General features: G+C 32.0%; 1 pseudogene; it reads right to left on the bottom strand.

Moving 5' to 3' along the window:
- Positions 1-1,608: 1,608 nt before the first annotated feature.
- Positions 1,609-13,960, bottom strand: LOC132746990 (dehydrogenase/reductase SDR family member 11-like; annotated as a pseudogene).
- Between the last annotated feature and the right edge of the window lie 5,794 nt (positions 13,961-19,754).

The raw sequence follows: 19,754 nt of genomic DNA, 5'->3' as shown, positions 1-19,754 counted from the left end.
TCACTTAATTAATAAAAACGATATTACACTAGTGTAATAACACTTTGACGTCACTATAAACATAGCGTTAAAGCGCGCTAATGTTAGCGTTACACTATAGGCGCGTCAAAGAAAAATGACTTGTTAACAGTTTACCGTTCTTATTTTATATATGTGATAAATAGAATATTATATTCGTGTAGATTCAATACTAAATTTATTGAACGAGTTGAATAAAAAAATATGCTCGCCAGAGGCTCGCATAATATGATTTTATTCAACTCGTTCAATAAATTTAGTATTAAACCTACACTCATTCAATATCCTCTATTTGTCAGATTTTCTGTGAGAACTTTTTTTTTTAACCATAACTTGAATAACCTTTTATTTTGACCAACATTTCTTTTAGATAAGATCTACAAACCAGACGACTTGGAGTTCATGGGGTCAAGTCTCACTAGCCAGTGTACATTCGAACATGGTTCCTACTTCTCTCGTAAATGAGTTTATAATAGGACCATGAATAATATATTGGCATTTTCCTGTAGCGATTTGCCATTTAGTGGCTCAGTTAGTAGTCGCTCACTTGCTCACAATTGGTAATAACTGGTTTCTTGTCTAGGCAAAGTGGACGGACGAATGACATGTCTAGATTGTCTTTAACCCAAACACACTTATAACAAAAGTGGACTCTTCTAGAGGCAAAAATGAAAGCTTTTAAGTTTCAAACTACAGTGCCCAGAGTTAAAATATTGGCATTGCCGTGTGGACCTCTACAGAAGAAGAAAAATCACGCCTCTGTGATCCTCAATGACACACCCTTGCATTCGCTTTGGTTATATTATATAGACTTGTTTTTAAAATCTGCGACACATCTTCATTGCACAAATGATAGGTCTTCTACAATTAAAAGTTGGCCCCGCCCCGGAGGTCACTTCGTTTATGTAGGTTTGGTAGTATACAATGCCTAGAGCTTGGATTTTTAGTATATGATTACTTTGGGGAAATTTTTAAAAAAAAGAAATTTCATTGATTTGAAAAAGGGCCATGCTCGGGAATTCTTTAATTTATAAGGACATTTGAAATATTAAAGCCCTTGGGGGTTTGTATATTTTTTTTTTGAAAAATATGCTTTTAGCATGTGGCATCACCTTGTGGTCCTCAAGATAAGTTACAAATCATCCCTAGGGTCATAATTATATATGACCCAGCTATGCTCACACATTAAGCAAAGAATATTTATTTGACCTTAATGTTTTTCATACAGAACCTCTTAATCATTGCGACAAATATAACCCCACAAATATGGAAAGCTCAACACCATAGGACAAGGTCTTTACTTTCAGTAAATAGGAAACGTGAAGGTAAAATTTGCTATATGGTAAACCAATAATAATCTCCAACTTTCCGGAGTCTTTCTGTGGCCAGGAACTTTTTTTCTTATTAGAAGACCTTAATTAAATGTGTTTGGCATGTTGAGTAACAAGTGGAAAAAATTCGTTCGCCGTTGCCGAATTCAGTAAAACACCATGAAGAACAAGTGGTATATCTACGTACATCTAATGTCACTGCCTGATAAAATAAGGCAGCACAAGTGTTCAGCTAAACCATGTAAAACAAAACAAATGCTACAGTACTAGTATTTATGAATGTAGATAATTTATAACATGTAAAAAGAAGTACGAAACACCAGCTTCGTCACGTTATATACCTCATACCGGACACTCCGTTGGTCGAATTAAAATGTCGTGAACCTGAAAACAGAATAGATTTTCACGTGATGCAAAATTTAAACACACGAGGGGTTGACTTAATGTAATTCATAGTCGTAGGGACAAGAAAAACTATAAAATTCATGTCGTTAATTTACAATATAAATTGTACATACAAATTAAATATAAAAAAATTTGACAGGTTATGATACGAGCCGCTAGGTGAGGGTCATATTTCAAATAACCGTTTACATTTGTCAAAAATCTTTATAACGAATTCATAATTGTTATTTGGGTAAAAATGTAAATAACTTAATAATGTCACGATTATCAGTTACAAATAAATAAACGTTTTTTCCCCCGCTACATGTATACTAAACAATTTTACCGTGCAGCTAAAGCAATCAATTTTCTGGAATGGCAACATTAATTTTGATCTGTGAACATTGCTTGTTTGATGACAGTCTTCAATTGCTAGCCTACTAAATAATGTTAAGTGAAATGGTCAAAGACTGGACCATGAACGGCAAAATTATAAATAAATATTGCAGGCTTGGTTTAAACTGGGTCTGTTCACAGGCAGCAGTGGAAACGCAAACCACATGTCAATGCTCCTGCACGAACTTAAGCAGAATTCGTACCATTCTATGAAGAGCGGCGTGCGGTCCCAAAATAAAAGTTTGCACTAAATGTGTTAACAATTGGCGGAGCTAAATAGAATGAAGTAAATGAAAGGGGATCGGAGATGGTGAATTCTGTAAATCAGTATTTAAAAACCAGCCAACATGGCTCCATTTCAAGGTGTCCGCTGTACAGAATCACTGACTTACCTGAACATGAGGAGGTGCTGCTAATGCATAAATGACGCTATCGGTGACGTCATCGGCGGTAAGTGGCTGAAATACATGATGATTGCTTCGTAGTGTAGTGATAATTACCTTTTTGCATGAATTAAATTAAGTCTAAATAAAAAACGAAGTCAGATAAACATAATTTACCATATAGTAATTACAAGTACAAAATGTATGTTTAAATATAAAACAATGAGTGAAAACGGTTTTCTATTTTCAGTACGTATTCAGCATCTGTTTTTTTTGTAAAGTTGATTCATATTTAAGAGCTGTTTTGCTTTAGATATATTACAAAAGAACTGCATGGGAATATCCAATTTATTTAAAATCATATTCAAGATGCAACTATATGTTATAAACAAGTTAAGACAGTAGTTCAATAAATCACTCTTGAACCCCTATGATGTTCCTTTTGTTTCCATTTGATTTTGAATCAGCAATTTAAGTAGTTCTACAGATAATGTTAAAACCGAAACACTTTGAGTAACCATTTACATATCAGGTACATGGACATGTTTGTAATAAACTACATGATTATCATTACATCCTTTATGAGCTCCTAATAGCATTACACATTTTTATAACACCATATACACGCCGTATTACCGGCGCCAGTGATGGCAGATACCTGAAATTTACCGCTCGGTACAGGTAGATTATAAATTTGGTTGGTATTATTATATTACACAAATACGGCCAATTCCATTGCTATGAAACTATTTTCCATTGACTGTAGATACTGTTAGGTAATTTTGGGCTCGTTTTTTCCTGTTTGTAGACTACTTTGAGCAGGTTGAAAGTGACAGCTTGGGAAAAATCCGTGAAAATGTCTGTTTTTTGTTCAAAATATCTCAAGTTTTAACTAAATGGCAGAGTGAAGGTGTTTCACAATTTTACCATGCAAAAGGATGGTCATGAGTTTATCTTATACATGACAATGCCTCCTCTCCCAAAAGCGAGTGATAAAGTTGTAAACCATTAACCTTATTCTCCTGACTTCTTTTTGTTTCCCAAGCTTAAGAAAATACTTTCTGGTAAAAGAGGTTCTGGAGGTCCCTTGGCAGATTCCAAAAAATATTATTTTACAGTTTTAAGAAACTGGACTGAGAAATTACAAAAACGATTTTCACTTTGAATGTTCGAAATAGAAATCATATTTATAAAAAAAGTGAGCCCAGTGACAGAATCCAGTGAATGACCCTCGTACGAGCGTAGTTTCCTAGTTCAAGTACTTATATCTGAGTTATCACAATACTGATCTAGTATAAATTACCTGATAAACCGAGTAGGCTTTGTCTGCAAATCCTGGTTGATTCTGAAAATATTCTACTCAAAAATTCTGTCTTAGCCATTCCTGGGCTTATTGCCTGAAATTAATCACCAACATAAATAAAACCATTTAATACTGAAATACAAAATGTAGAAGAAAAAGCTCCAATTCTTTGGAAGCTACATATGAATCTTCATACTCAAGATCTGTTTTGATTACCTTGGCTACAAAAAACAAAAAGGCCTGCTAACAGGGGATTTGTTATTCCTCGACTTACTGTTTGATCCCTGTGCGTGGTTGATTTCTCCATGCACGTAGAGTCTTATGGTCACTGGTCTTTAATTGTTGATTCAGAAATCATTTGGGATAAATAGTCGATCTCTTGTGAAGCAAATTACTGGTTAGTCATAAGGTCTACAACTGCAGAGATACGACCAAAGTCTGTTAAAATTGGGGTAAAAAAACAACCAACCAAACAGCATAACTTGTTCAAATGAGTGTTTACCACGTTTTCAATTATTAATAAGACTTAAACAATTGTTCTAACAATAAATATGTACTCAGCAGCCTTACAAGATTTTTTTTTCAACATAAGTTTTTTAAAGTTTATTTATAAAATGAAAAATATAACAAGAGGGCCAAGATGTCCCTAGATCGCTCACCTCACCCATCGAACTCATCCGAGCTATTACCTAGACACACACTTTCATGACAGGTGAGTCAAAAATGTGACCACTAGTGTTAACAAGGATTTTCTATATTTAAGCAGTTTGACCTAGTTTTTGACCCCGGGTGAACCATATTCGAACTTGACCTAGAAATCATCACAAATAAAATTTCAGACCAATTTTTAGGATATTTGGATCAAAACAGTAGCCACTAGAGTGACCAAGATTTATGACAATTGAGTCAAAAATGTGACCATTGGAGTGTTAACAAGGTTTTTCTATTTTTAGCTCCTGTGACCTAGTTCATTCGAGCTATTACATAGACAAGCATTCTGACAAAGTTTTAATGGTGATTGAAGCAAAAATGTGACCGCTGAAGTGTTAACGAACAAGTGTGGACGGACGACACACGACGGACGACGGACAATCAACGATCCTTAAAGTTCACCCTGAGCTAGCTCAGGTGAGCTAAAAAGTTAATTTAACTTTTATAAAAAACCGTTTAAACAAATTATGAGAAAACATGACATACCGTTACTCGTATATGACTTTTCAATGCACATACTTCATTACGAAGACCCTCAGTTAGTGCTTTTACGGCGAACTTAGTGGCAGCATAGAAATGTGCGTGCGGAGCATTCGGGTCACTCCGTGACCGGCCATACTGTAGTATGTAAAAATGTAAATGATCATAAAATATCTTTAAAAACGCATATACTTTCAAAGTTGAGACCAAATTGTTTTACCTTTCAAAATTTTTACTAACAAAATACGATTGCGCGGCAATTCTTCTTAAGTAAGTTTATTAGAAGATGACTGAATTTGACCATAACGATTTTTTATTTAAGCTGAAGTTACATATTTTTATCATGAGATGAATGAAATGGAAAAGGCTGCAGGCTGTCAACTATCCAATACACTATACACTATACTGTAAATTGATATTGATACAGTTGAAAAGCATAGTCATAACCTTTTAGATTTTAGCTCAGGTGTCTGCCACTTTAATGAAATCAACAACTGTGTATTCTTCTTTGATTAGAGAGAGAAAAACAAATTTCACTCTTGCTTTTTAATTTCACCTCATCGGAGTCTAGCTGATAATGGTTCAATACACAATTTCTATATTGAAATGTAATATGACTAAATCACACACACATACCTGCTCATAAGAACAATATGACCGTCATCTACACCACGTTCTCGCATAGATGTAACCGCCTCTCTGGTACAAATACAGAGTCCTAATACGTTTATCTAAAAAACAAATCAATTAAAGTAAATACATCACACAATGTTATTTTGATTGCATATTGAGGAACATAAACATTAGCACGGTCACATGATATCATCTTCAACCTTTATAGCTCATGGAAAACTTCAGTGACTTCTATTTAATCATTTCAGACGTTCGTCATTTCACTCTTTGATTATCAAAGTCCCAGTAAAAGCTGGACAGACAAGCCTTAAAATCCGTGCTAAATGCCAATACCTGGGGTTATTGACTTATTTTATTTTATATTTTAATACCCCTTCGTGACCAGAGCTGCATTACTGGTACTGGTACTGGTACTGCAGTACGTACTGCAGCAATTTTGCAAGTACTGGTACTGATACTGAATTACTCTTACAAAATTTTGCTACTACTGGTACTGGTACTGCATTACTGTCTTGAAAAGTGGTACTGCTACTGCATTACCCAGTACTTTTGGTTTTGATAAAAATTAAAAATTCTAAGCATCAATTTTTCTCATAAAATAAAGCTTTAAATTACATTAACTATATTTTATTTTTGTGAAAAAGTAAGTTATCAAATCTAAAGATAATTTGCTGCAATATTCCTTCAAATGTTAACATACTATTCATCATAGAAAGCACCAAAGACTTTTAGTAAAAATTAAACTAAGATAAACAGACTCAATAACTCTTTACCCTAAAATATCCTTATTAAAATCTTTTATTACTTTGTATTTACTAGTAAAAGAGCAAAATAAACACTAATTAATTTCTTCTTTTCTAAATAATCCCATTTCAAGTGAAAAAAAGTGATATTGTTAGCACCATAAAAAGTTGTTATTTACTTTGGTATAAATTGAGGTGTGAAGGTGTGAAAGGCAACAAAAGAATGTTGTGATATATAGGCGGTCATTGTGTATAGTGTAACACGTGATTTTTCTCTCAATTTTACAATTTTTCCTATCAAAACAATTGGATTATTTCTGGAATTTTTGTATCAAAGTGGAGCTAAATAGCAGGTCTAATGTCTGAAAACCTTAATCTGACAAAAACTCAAAGAAAAAAGCTAAAACGAGCAGAAAAAAGAAAAGCTAGTGCTTCACCAGATTTGGATATAGACAGCCATTTAAACCCGTGCTCACAAAGCATAACGTGTAGTACACCAACTCATCACACGATCGGATTAAATAATAGTATTGACTACGTGCAATCTGTAATGAATCAAAACGGCGCTTCTCCGGTTTTAGACTTGGGACAATATCCAGGACTTGGATTTACAAATATTGGGACTCCGATCCAGGGTACATCACCCCCTATTTGGGCTCACTCCCTTATAGAAAGCGTGAAAGTGATAAATGAAGATGTTAAAATGATAAAAAATGCGTTACCCAAATTAGACGAAATTGAAAAATCAGTGAAAACAATACAATTACAAATGAGTAATTTAGAAATAAAAGTTAAAAATCTGGAAACGAAAAGCACAGAGGCAGAAAACTCATTAGCATTCATTAATTCAGCTTTCGAAAATCAAAAAAGTGAATTACAGGAGTCAAGGGAACAAGTTAATGCTTTACAAAATAAATGCATTGATTTAGCAGAATACGATCACACACTCCAGAAACAAGCGGAAAATGTACAAGATAAACTGCTAGATTTAGAAGCAAGATCAATGAGATCAAACCTTATATTCTATGGCCTTAACGAACCCGAACCCCCTAAGCCAAATGATACAAGAGAGCCGGAAAATTGCGATAAGCTTGTCAAAGACCTTATCAGGGAAACCCTTGATTTGGAAGTAAATGTTATGGTCTTTGATAGAGCCCACAGACTAGGAGGAATACGATCCAAACGACCACGACCGATCGTTGTGAAATTTAAGGACTACGCAGATCGTGAAAAGGTCAGGCAAAAATCGTATGAGCATGATATTAAAGCGCAGCAGCAATGCATCGGTATACAAACCCCACAACCTTACAGGGAAGCTAGGAAAGCATTCACAGACTTTATTGCTAGCGAAAATATAGACGAAGGAACAGCAAGAATATCTGGAACAAAATTGTATATCAACAATAAAATCAGTAAGAAGTATGTCAACGGGAAAATTGTGAATCATAATACATACTAGGAAAGCCGTGAGAAGGATATCAATGATATTAAAATTCTTTCATGGAATATTCATGGATTAGCAAGGAAGATAAGTGATATCGATTTTATTAATATTATTAGCGATTATGACTTGATATTTCTTTCTGAAACGTGGTTATCGAAAAATACACATTTAAATTTGGATATAACTGGATATCAATGTGTTCATCTATATGGAAATAAAACCCGGAATGTTCGAAAAGGCAGGTTCAGCGGTGGTATATCAATCTACTATAGACAATCCCTAAATAAGTATATAAACATTATAGAAACTCATCAAAATGGAATAGTATGGATAGAACTTTTACAACATTTGTTTGATTTCAATGATAATGTGTATTTATATATATGTTGTATTTATATGCCGCCTTCAAATTCAAGAGTTATAGACACCAATAATTTTGATTTTTTCGAAGAGATCGAGTCTGGCTTAGAACGATATAAATGTAAGGGTAAATGTTTCATTTTTGGCGATTTAAACTGTCGTACATCTAACATGTCAGATTTTTTAGAATTTGATGAATATATTGATCATGACCTATATCTGTCAAATAATGTAAACATACCAAACCGGTTTTCCCGGGATAAAACCGTGGATAATATGGGTAAACGCTTGATTGATTTTTGCCTGTCTACCTCATATATTATTGGTAATTCTCGATTACACAATGATCTAGGTATAGGAGAGTATACTTATCATTCGATTAACGGATCGTCAACGCTTGACTATTTATTGTTGCATATTGATGATTTTGAACTTGTTTCACATTTTTGTATTACCCCACCTAACGAGTTTTCCGATCATAGCGGACTCTGTTTTAGTCTACCATGTAAAAATCACGCTTCACCGCCGATTGAAATACACAAAGAAACGTTTTTGAAATTTGACAATACAAAAATTTCACAATTTTTGGAATGCTTAAACTCAAAAAGAGGAGATATATTAGAGCTAACTAATGAAATTAACCAAAACGAAAATATTAATACTATATCACAATCTTTTATTAATATTTTAAGCGATTGTTCAAATGATATTTTCGGACAAACACGAACAACACGAACTGTATCTATAAATAAAGTATTAAAGAAAAAACCATGGTTCAATGCTGACTGTTACACTGCTAGAGCTGAATTCAAAAAAGCAAGAAATGCTTTTGTAAAGAACAAAGACAATGATAACCTTCGTAATCTATACATAAACTATAAAAATAATTATAACAAAATTAAACGAACCCAAAAGAAAAAATATAACTTTAATGAGAGGCAAAACTTAAATGAAATGAGTAAATCTCAACCACGTAAATTCTGGAATAAGATTAGAAGTCAGTACACTGAAAATAAAAGAAGGGCTGAAACTTTAACAACACAAGATCTATATGAGCATTTTAAAACACTGTATAGCACAGAGACAACAACTGGAAATACATCTTATAATCAAAATATTATAGATGAAGATTTAGATAAAGAAATTAATATGTCAGAATTACATAAAGCAGTATTTTCACAAAACAATAATAAAAGTAGTGGAATAGATACACTTATATCGGAAATATATAAAATCTCTTTTAATGAAACGTCTGATTTTATTCTAAGACTTTTTAACAGGATATTTCATACCGGAGAATATCCCAGTGAGTGGGGATCAGGAATTATTGTTCCTATACATAAGGGAGGTGACCCGGAAGATGCCAAAAATTATAGGGGTATAATTTTGATAAACATTATTGCTAAAATATATTCACAGGTATTACTTAATCGCCTAACATCGTGGACTATAAAACATAAAACTATAATAGATAATCAATACGGATTCCAAAAAGGAAAATCAACTACAGATTGCATATTTATACTTCACTCAATAATAGTAAAAGCTCTTTCTGATAAAAATAAATTATACGTAGCCTTTGTAGACTTTGAAAAATGCTTTGATAAATTACAACGTTCGTTTATCTTTCAAAAACTAATCCAGGAAAATGTTAGTTCAAAATTTGTAAAAGCAATTGAAAGCATGTACACTAGCGTAAAATCAGCGGTAAGGTTTAAAAAAGAGATATCACCAAACTTCACCTCAAACATAGGTGCAAAACAAGGTGACCCAAGTTCAAATCTTTTATTTTTATTCTTCGTTAATGACATAATTCATAACATTAATAGTAACATTGATGGAATTTTCACCGTTCATGAATTAAAATTATTTATGCTACTTTTTGCTGATGATACAGCTCTTTTTGCCAATACACCCAATGCATTACAATCAATGTTAAATGATTTGAATTTATACTGCCAAACATGGAATCTAAAAGTTAACACATCTAAAACTAAAATAATGATATTTGAACAAGGTAGACATTCAACGTTTAACTTCATTTTCAATGGTCAAACCTTAGAAATTGTTAAAAGCTTTAAATATTTAGGCGTTTATTTCTTTAAAAATGGACATTGGAATCGGACACAAAAGCATCTTGCTCAACATTCATCATTTTCTATGCATAACCTTTTTACAGTATTTAACCAACTTGATCTAAAGATTCAAGATAAATGTAAACTGTTTGATACACTAGTTGGATCCGTCTTAAATTATAGTGCAGAAGTGTTTGGATACTATGATTGTAAAAATATAGAACTTGTACATTGTAAATTTATTCGAAAGATCCTTTGTGTCCGTAAATCAACAAATCTAGATGCATTATATGGAGAAATAGGGAGATATCCAATGGCAATATACCGTAAAATCATAATGTTCAAATACTGGATTAAAATACTTAAGTCACCTGATAACTCAATTCTTAAAAAAATGTATAACATGCTAAAAGAAGATGCAGATAATGAGCTATCATACAGAGAAAAAAACTGGGCTTATCAAATAAAAAATATATTGAACCAAATAGGAATGTCTTACTTTTGGCTACAACAAGATAATTTAAATATAAATGTATGTGTCATAAAGCAAAGAATTTTAGATATCTACAAACAAAATTGGTATTCAAGTATTAATAACTCTAACAGACTTTCGTCTTACAGTCATTTTAAACACGAATTTCAGTGCGAAAAGTATTTAAGCGTTATAAACAAAGATAGCCATAGGATTATTTTAACCAAATTTAGACTATCAGCTCATAATCTCGAAATAGAAAAAGGAAGGCACGATAATATTCCAAGAGAAAACAGAAAATGTCGAAATTGTTCATTAAATTTAGTAGAGACAGAATACCATTTCTTATTAATATGCCCGAAATATTACAATTTACGTAGAAAGTTTTTTAAACCATATTTTTGTAGATGGCCTTCAATGCAGAAATTCGAAACACTAATGACAAGCACAAATATCAAAACAATTAATAATCTGGCAAGTTATCTGTATTACGCATTTAAAGAGAGGACATAACTTAAGAATTTAATAACCGATAATATACTTTTTTCTTACGATTTACAAGTAAATGGGAGATAACTACGACAATAAATGATTAGTACATATACAACGGTTATGTCATCTTAGAAATATTATTATTGCCGTTTGATTTGTGGATATCGATATGAAATAACGTAAACAAATATCTTTCTACTTAGCTTCTTACATATTTAAGTGTATTTATGTTTATACTTGTCACCAATAATTCTCGGCACGTGAACAAATCTCGTTCTACTGTGTACATGCATAAGTATTTTTTATGCAATTATGCCGTAACCTTTGTTTATATTTGTCAACAATACTTCTCGGCAACGTTAACAAATATTTTTTTTCTTCTTTGTTAAAGTACATTTGTTTCTTACATTTATAATTATTTCTTATGCAAACTCTGTTATATATATCATAACATTTGTTCATACTGGTTAACAATACTTCTCGGCTAATTGTAACTTGTAACACTTTACACTATACAGAATATGATTTGACTATAAATTGTATGTTTACAATTTTATGTTAAATAAAAAAAATTATGTTATGTTATGTTATGTTATGTTATGTTTTAAATGAAAGATGTTTGCATTGTATTTATACAGTTGACTGGTTACTAAACAATTAGATATGACATGAATATATGTTGTAAATATTGTTTGTAAAAAGTAAGTTAAAACTATAAAGTTGTAAATATGTTATGTTAACTTTAAAGTAAATTATAATTTTATTTATTTGCTGAATAATATTTGCAATTATTTGTTTGACACTTTATTTATTCAAACTTTGATGAATATATAAAAGTAATGGTACTGATACTTAATTACTTCACCAAAAAAAGTACTGGTACTGCAGTACCAAGCTAAAATCTAGTACTGGTATACTCAACATCACTAATTCCGCGTCATCACTTATCTCACGGTAATGGAATATTTTCATGTGACCAGTGTTATAATTGGTCAGAATTGACATATTTTATTCAAACACCTTAACAACAAAGGTTTTGTGCAAATAATTTAAATCTATAGAATTTTACGTAAAACTGTACAACATTTTACAAACTTCTGCAAAAAACAACAATAGTCCATTAAAATTGTGCATACGTCTGAAACAATCATCATTTTCTAAATGTTTTTGTTTGTTGAAAAAATAAATTTTGAGTTACAATGTAAAAATACTTTTAATATTTAAAATTATGCAAAATAACTTAAAGAAATTTTAACTGAAACATGAAAAAACTGAAATAAAACACCATTACCGCGAGGTAAATGATGACATACTGTTTTCAAAATGGCCGACACACTGTTTACCTCTGACAAATTAAAACTAATTTTGATTGAATATATTGTTGTTTCCTTGTGTCATATAGCAGAAAAATGACTAAATGATACAGTTTATGACAGTTTTTGTAGTGTAAGTTTATTGTTTGTGTTCTTTACTGTTTTAAAGTGTTAAGTACCGTGAACTAAGAGGAGCACAGTATACTGGTAATGGTACTGCATAATTTGCCAAGTACTGGTACTGGTACTTAAGTACTACACCCTTAGTACTGATGCAGCTCTGTTCGTGACACTAACAGACATATAATGAGAATAAAAAAAACACTTCTTAGTTACGGATTATATTAAACTTATAAATACAAGTGCAAGTTAAACTTACACAGGCTTCTGTTAGCGAAATGATGGTTGTTCTTTAAGACTGCGACCTCCTTTAAAATTGGATATTTCTTTGGTTAAAACTTACATCTAGCATATGTCTCCACTGTTCTGTTGTTCCAGACAATAACGGCGCGTTATATGAAAGACCAGCATTATTAATACACACATCTACTCCGCCTAGATCTTTCTTGATCTTTTCAAACATGGCCAGAATTTCGTCCTCTTTAGATATGTCACATCTTATTGCAGTCAAAGATCCCTTCGAGTCTTTTAAACTTTCTGATAAGCTCTGTAAGGATTATATAAAATTAATAACATAAATGGAGATGTAAAGAACTAGATTAAAATGCGACGAAGAAATGATTTAAACTATAGATCATATAATTAAACTGCATGTATAAATTTATATTATAATATTTTTCATTGAAAAACATAATCCAATTGTTATTTTGTCTAATAGTGTATAACGTTGAGAAAAAGCAAATATATGATTATTATATAAAATACGAAATGGATTACACTAATATAAGTTTCAAATAGTTTATTTTGTCAGGTAGATCTAGTTAACGTTTTAAGTTTACCGCCCTCGTTATACCAGTTTGACCCATATCGGGACATTTATGCTAACGCAACGTAAATAAAACGTTACTGACCTGTATTTTTTCAATGTTTCTAGCACATCCAACTACTTTCATTCCGTGTTCAACCAAGCGTTTGGCAATTGATTCTCCAAAGCCAGCCGAAGCACCGGTTACAAGTGCAACACGTCCAACCCATTTTTCCATTTTATGACGTTTATAAAATATCTAAAAGTAACTGACATACAAACTCAGAGTTGTTTAAATATCTATCGCTGTTAAGTCGCTGAAGTGAGACGCCCATACACTATACACAGTTGAACTAAAAGTTGGACATTGCAGTTTGAGTGCAAACTGAAGGGTAGGCAACTCTAACTGCAGATGTGAATGTGTTTTGCGGAATATTGCTACAATTCTAACAATTTTAATAAATTGTCAGTTTTAAATGCAGATTAGAACTCAATTATAAAGTAAATTAAAGAACTATATTTTAACCTGATAGCAAAATGAATGGTTGATTGTTATAGAAACTAATCAGTAAACAGTCAATTTTATCCTTTGTCAAAATGCATTTTCTTTTTAAGTGCATCGTAATGTAGAAATGTCAAAGATTGCTTTAATTGTATATATAAATTGCACTTTTGGAAACAAAACAGTATTATTCTGATATACAATACACATTTATCAGCAATAAACAAAACTGCACTTGTTTAGAAAAATGAAATAAATAATTAAACGAAACGCTGAAACAGAATTGACAATAAGATATATCGAACTATTAATCAAGAAGTATCTTTAAAAAGATACTCGGCCGAAGTAAAGCTCGGTAACTTGCATATGTTAGTTCTTATAGTTTTTTTCATGCAAAGTCATATAAAAATGTTAGCATAGCTTTCATAACAATTACGTAATAATTTCTTGTAGGGATATTAATCTTGAAAAATGGAACACTTTAAGATGTATGTGTTTCTAAACAAATCTGTCACGTTTCAGTAAGCGGACTTAATTTCTAACACCTACATCTACGCAGTCAATTAAGGCAATTATTTCTATAAATACCTGATAATTATGCAAAAATATATATAGACCTTAATTTTACAATACGGTTCTTCAATAGTAACCGATGTTGAATTTCGCGCATGCGCATTCTGCGTAGGGCAAAAGCGCAGTAAAATTGAGAACATTGTATGATATTTTAAGGCTTTAATAGCCGTGATTCCATGTTATGTCAACCAGAAACAGTAAATTTGGGATGACTTAAAGCGGTATGCACTTAAAACGTTAATTGATATTTATAACAGATCTAATAAATATGCGGGACTAATAATCCAATGGTCAAAAGGCGCACACACAAGTCGTCTGTTTAAGGTATCATTGGACGACTTTTTCATCTGTTATTAAAATTTAAACAGCAGCGTGTTAAAGATTAAATTTTATTACCCCTGTATTACATAATATTACACAATGTGTATTGTACACTTCCTTTTGGATTGGTCAAACAGATACTGTCCTAAGATGATAATTTGGTCTTAACGGTACATGGGAAAGTCGAAAAACGGGGTTATCTGGATTATTATCCGATATCGTAAAAGTAAACACTTACATATACTATATAGCATTATTCTTACAGAATCGTTTGTGTATTACCGTAATGGCTCTGTCGGTAGGTCGCAATATTTGTAACTATTAGTGTTTTGTACTCATAGGTTCGAACCCCACTTAGTGTCATTTTATAACAACAGCTTTTTCTTCTTACTTTGTTATTTTATCATTATTCTGTATTTATTTTTCGTTTTCGTTTTCTTCTTATAATATATATTTTTCTAGTATATATTTATTTCTTTTATTTCCATCTATTTTCTTTGTGTATATTTTTATGGCAGGGTAATAAAATAGTTGATATCATATTGATGTATGTATATAAAACAAAATCGGTCAAACTTGTTTTCTGAACAATTGGCTGTTCTGAGGTAAAAAAAGTGTCTTACCAGTAGTCGAACTTCTGCCTGTACGGGTAAAACACATTACTGACACGGTTGCTCTACCTACTGCGCTAACAAGTCATATGATAATATGTAGTTTTATTTTCATTTATATAGGTTGTGGCATTGATCTGCCTCACCTATTTTTTGCATTGTTATTGTCTGATTTTATTGACCTGTCAATTATGAATACATTAAAGCACTCATTTAAATATTCGACCCCACTTCGGTTTGGTCCGTGTAGTTTACGAGAATTAATGTGGAGTATATAAGTCATGTTTTGAAAGTCACGCCAGCTTAATGTGAAGGTTTTCGTTAATTCGCAATAGCGCAGTCGGTTAAGAGAATGCCTGATAATTGAGAAGTCTGTGGTTCGATCCTTACTCATGAAATTCTTTTAGGCTTTACTCTCTCTTTATTTTTGCAGTATATTTTAATGGAACCGATTTGTAGTGTGTTTTACGGCATTGAAAAGACATTTATTGGTTTTAATCCGTTTTAACTTTAAACATGAATTCTTAAAACATGTTATTTAATATTTAAAAAGAGTATAGACTTTACAAAATTAAGCAAAACATAATAAAACAAAACGAAAAACACAAAAAATAATCATGTGTAGCTATAATAATGTTGAAAGTATTATAGGAATGAAAAAAACATGGACCAACGCGGTCTCGAACTTAAAACATCTATGACACTTAGATTATAAACTCGTGCTTTACCCTATTGCGCTATAACGATCAGTACACTTAGTTCATAGATACAAATTAAATTAAATTCCATCGTACAACGTACATCTCACGGAACTTTCCGAAAATCTACCGAAGATTAATATATTGTGTGCATCGACCGTGTAATCAGTATGTAATTGACAGGTTAATAAAACCAAACAATATTGGTCTTTGTTATGTAAACAAAGGCTCAAGTTATCATCCTAGGACAGTAGACACGCGACGCGGTTGTTTGTTTCCAGCTATAATATCATTCAACCGGAACGTTTCAGTACCATGACATAGTTAATCACGTGCAATTATGAAATTGTAATTTAAGTAACTTTTATATATACCGATCTCATCAATGTTTATTGATTTTGAGAAGTGACAATTAGTGTGACTTGCATTAAAAATATTAACAGGTGTTACGAGGAACAGGATAAAACGTGTGTTATTTCACTTTCCTTAAAGATTTTGTGATTTTTTTTAAATATTTAAAATATATTTATGTGACTTAAAAATTATCTGCTTTGCATCTAAGTCAAATAAAAGATAAAATCATGTAAACTGAACACTAAAAATGCATTATCACCGTTACTGTTCTGACTTTTTTCAGAATGATAACTAACCTTGATTTCATATGTTATAAAATTTCTTTTATCTTTTTATGAACTATTTCAACAACAATTTAGTTGACTCCATTTGAATAATAGATATAATTCCACATTTTCTTAAAAAAAATCTCAATGTCAGGTCCGTGACCGTAAGGGGAAATTCTTAAACAATTTCCTTTTCCATGCCTTTGTATCGCAATCTTGGCCACAAAGCTATAAAGGAATCTTTTCTATTTTTGTTAAAAGATAATTTATATAATTTTCTGCCTCTTACCTTAAACTAATTCGGAATTGTCTATGAACTTCTTCTATATTTCTATATTATTCTATGCGCTTTTTGCCCTACACAGATTGCGCATTCGCGGGAAAATACTACTTCCGATCGAGTTTTCATAGCAACGGGCCACGTCGTAAAAAGGTATATATAAAATATAAACATTATATCGACTGAACACAACAATAATCATACAATATATGACATGTATTGAACTTAATATGGTATGGATACCTGATAAGTTATGATATTATTCTAATTATTTTGGACAAAATTTAAAACTCAAATCTTCTGTAAAATATATAAACTCAATAAATTTTTATGTAAAATAAACTGTTCACTAGAAATTGAAATGCGATTTGAATGCAAGAAGAATTGTTAAACACAATTCAAATATCTGAGAAATGTATCTAGAAAGTTAAAGATCTGTCCTGTACATTTAGTTTTAGAAGTATCCTTTACATTTTATTTCATAATGGCGAGAATTATAGTTATTGAATCCTAGATTTTCGTTTTTTTTAATGGAAACTCTTCTTAGTTTTGGTAATTCCCTGTAAATTTTTCAGGAAGTCAAACTGCAAAAGACCGGCCTTCGGCCATTAAGTAACTTAATTTCTCGTAATCACTATGCTTGTTTGTTTTGATAATTTTTGTTCGTTTGTTTATGTTTTTACTTTTAACCTGTTGAGTACCCTGTTTAATTAAAATAGAGTTAAGATGCCTGTCTACGCACCGGTGGTCTACGACACAATCTTATTTCTCGTGGTATTGTCGCCTATAATTTCAATACCATGATCACAGGCGCTAGTCACATAATCAAATATTTTACATAATCGGTCTATATATTTATATAAAGATATAAGGCCCCCAACGAAACAAAAACATCATGCGGAACAAACAAGAACAATGCTGTTATCTCTTTCTGGTCGCCATCTGAAAGGATCAATCCAAGCGTTAAAGCTTTTTATTTCATTAAAATTCTTCAAATAGCAAAGAAATTAGTAAAAGTTTCAGAAAATGCCAATATTTTCAATCCATGTCGTTTTCGACGTCCAATCTATTCATGTATACAAACACGATTTCTGGTCGATTTCTACGAAATAAATAGAAAACATCTAAAATTTCCTCATAAAATTCATAAACAAACTCTTTTTCTATCAATCTGTGAAGTCTAAATTGAACTGAGCCCTCTTTGTACTCAAATATTTAAAAAAATATTGGTTGTAGAAGCGGAGGTCAAGTAAAGTGCGCCATTTGTAATTTGAAGTGACAGATAAATGAAGCAAAGAAATAGTATTATACGATTGGTCAATAGTATTCCGGTAATTATCTTAACCAATCAAATCCTTATATAATATTCAGAACGGAACAGTATATACATGCGCTATACATGGCGATAAAATACTGTCACAAGCGAGATCCTTGTGTATTTTTTAATGAAATACGTACGAAGAGGGCATTTGATCAGTGAAGACTTCGCAGATCGATAGGAAAAGAGTTTATTTATGGAACGTACGTGGAAATTCTAGCCGTTTTTTGTTTTTTTCCGTAAAAATCGATCAGAAATCGTGTTTGTATACATGAATGGACTGGACGTCGAAAACGACATGAATTGAAAATAATGGCATTTTGCGAAACTTTTCACAATTTCTTTGCTATTTGAGGGATTTTAATGAAATAAAAAGCGTTGGCACTTGGATTGATCTTTTCAGATGGCGATCAGAAAGAGATAACCGTGATCTGGTCGTTTCTTTCAGCATTGTTCTTGTTTGTTCCGCATGATGTTTTTGTTTCGTTGGGGGCCTTATATCTTTATATACATATATAGACCGATTATGTAAAATATTTGATTATGTGACTAGCGCCTGTGACCATGATCAGAGATAATTGACAGATTATTCCCTGCGGTCTGGAGACCGCAGGGTATTGGTACGCGTTTAACTTTTGAGGCATGGAGGAGCATGTGACCTGTTTTCGGTACATGGAGGAGCATGTGATCTGTAAACCGTACATGATTGGTTAATTGACCTTTTCGAAACCTAGCTAAATACCGTTTACCGGTACGTTTCGGATTTACCTGTAGGGAATTAGTAAGAACAAAAAACTATTACGGCGACGGCCTGGTGAATTTTCGTGTTCTTTGTTCTATAGTAAATCAGTCACATTTGAGGCTTAATTCTGGATTCCACTGTTCTTGATGAATTATATACTGTCTTCAACTTTAAACATCAACACTATTTAAGTCAAATGAGGCCCAAAATATAATAGGTTAGCCATCTACTTTTTTTCAGAAATCTTCACTCTGTTGTAACACAGTTTAAATTCACCACTTTGAAAACTCCTGACTGATGGTGGGTGGTACATCTTTAATCCTTCCGCCAACAAATGAGTTCCTGGAGAATACACAAAAAACAACTTTTAAACACATCATATAACACACAAAAACTACACACATGCAATAAATACACTTTAATTATGACCAATCTAACTAGAGATGACTTAAATTGGGCCACTTCAAAATTTTAAAGAACTACTTTCTAGACTACAACGGGTTGGGTCTAATTCCGTACCGGGTTGAGACCTTACGTGATATTTGTAATTTTCTATAATTACGAGTATTTTACCGTTTAAGGTGGGAAACTTGAATGATGTGTTTGAAAATTATTAATGTTTCTTT

The sequence above is a fragment of the Ruditapes philippinarum genome, unplaced genomic scaffold (assembly GCF_026571515.1).
Source record: "Ruditapes philippinarum isolate M1 unplaced genomic scaffold, ASM2657151v2 ctg7912_1_1_1_1, whole genome shotgun sequence".
In the NCBI taxonomy this organism is placed as follows: Eukaryota; Metazoa; Mollusca; class Bivalvia; order Venerida; family Veneridae; genus Ruditapes; species Ruditapes philippinarum.
This window is presented reverse-complemented; position numbering and strand designations above follow the sequence as displayed.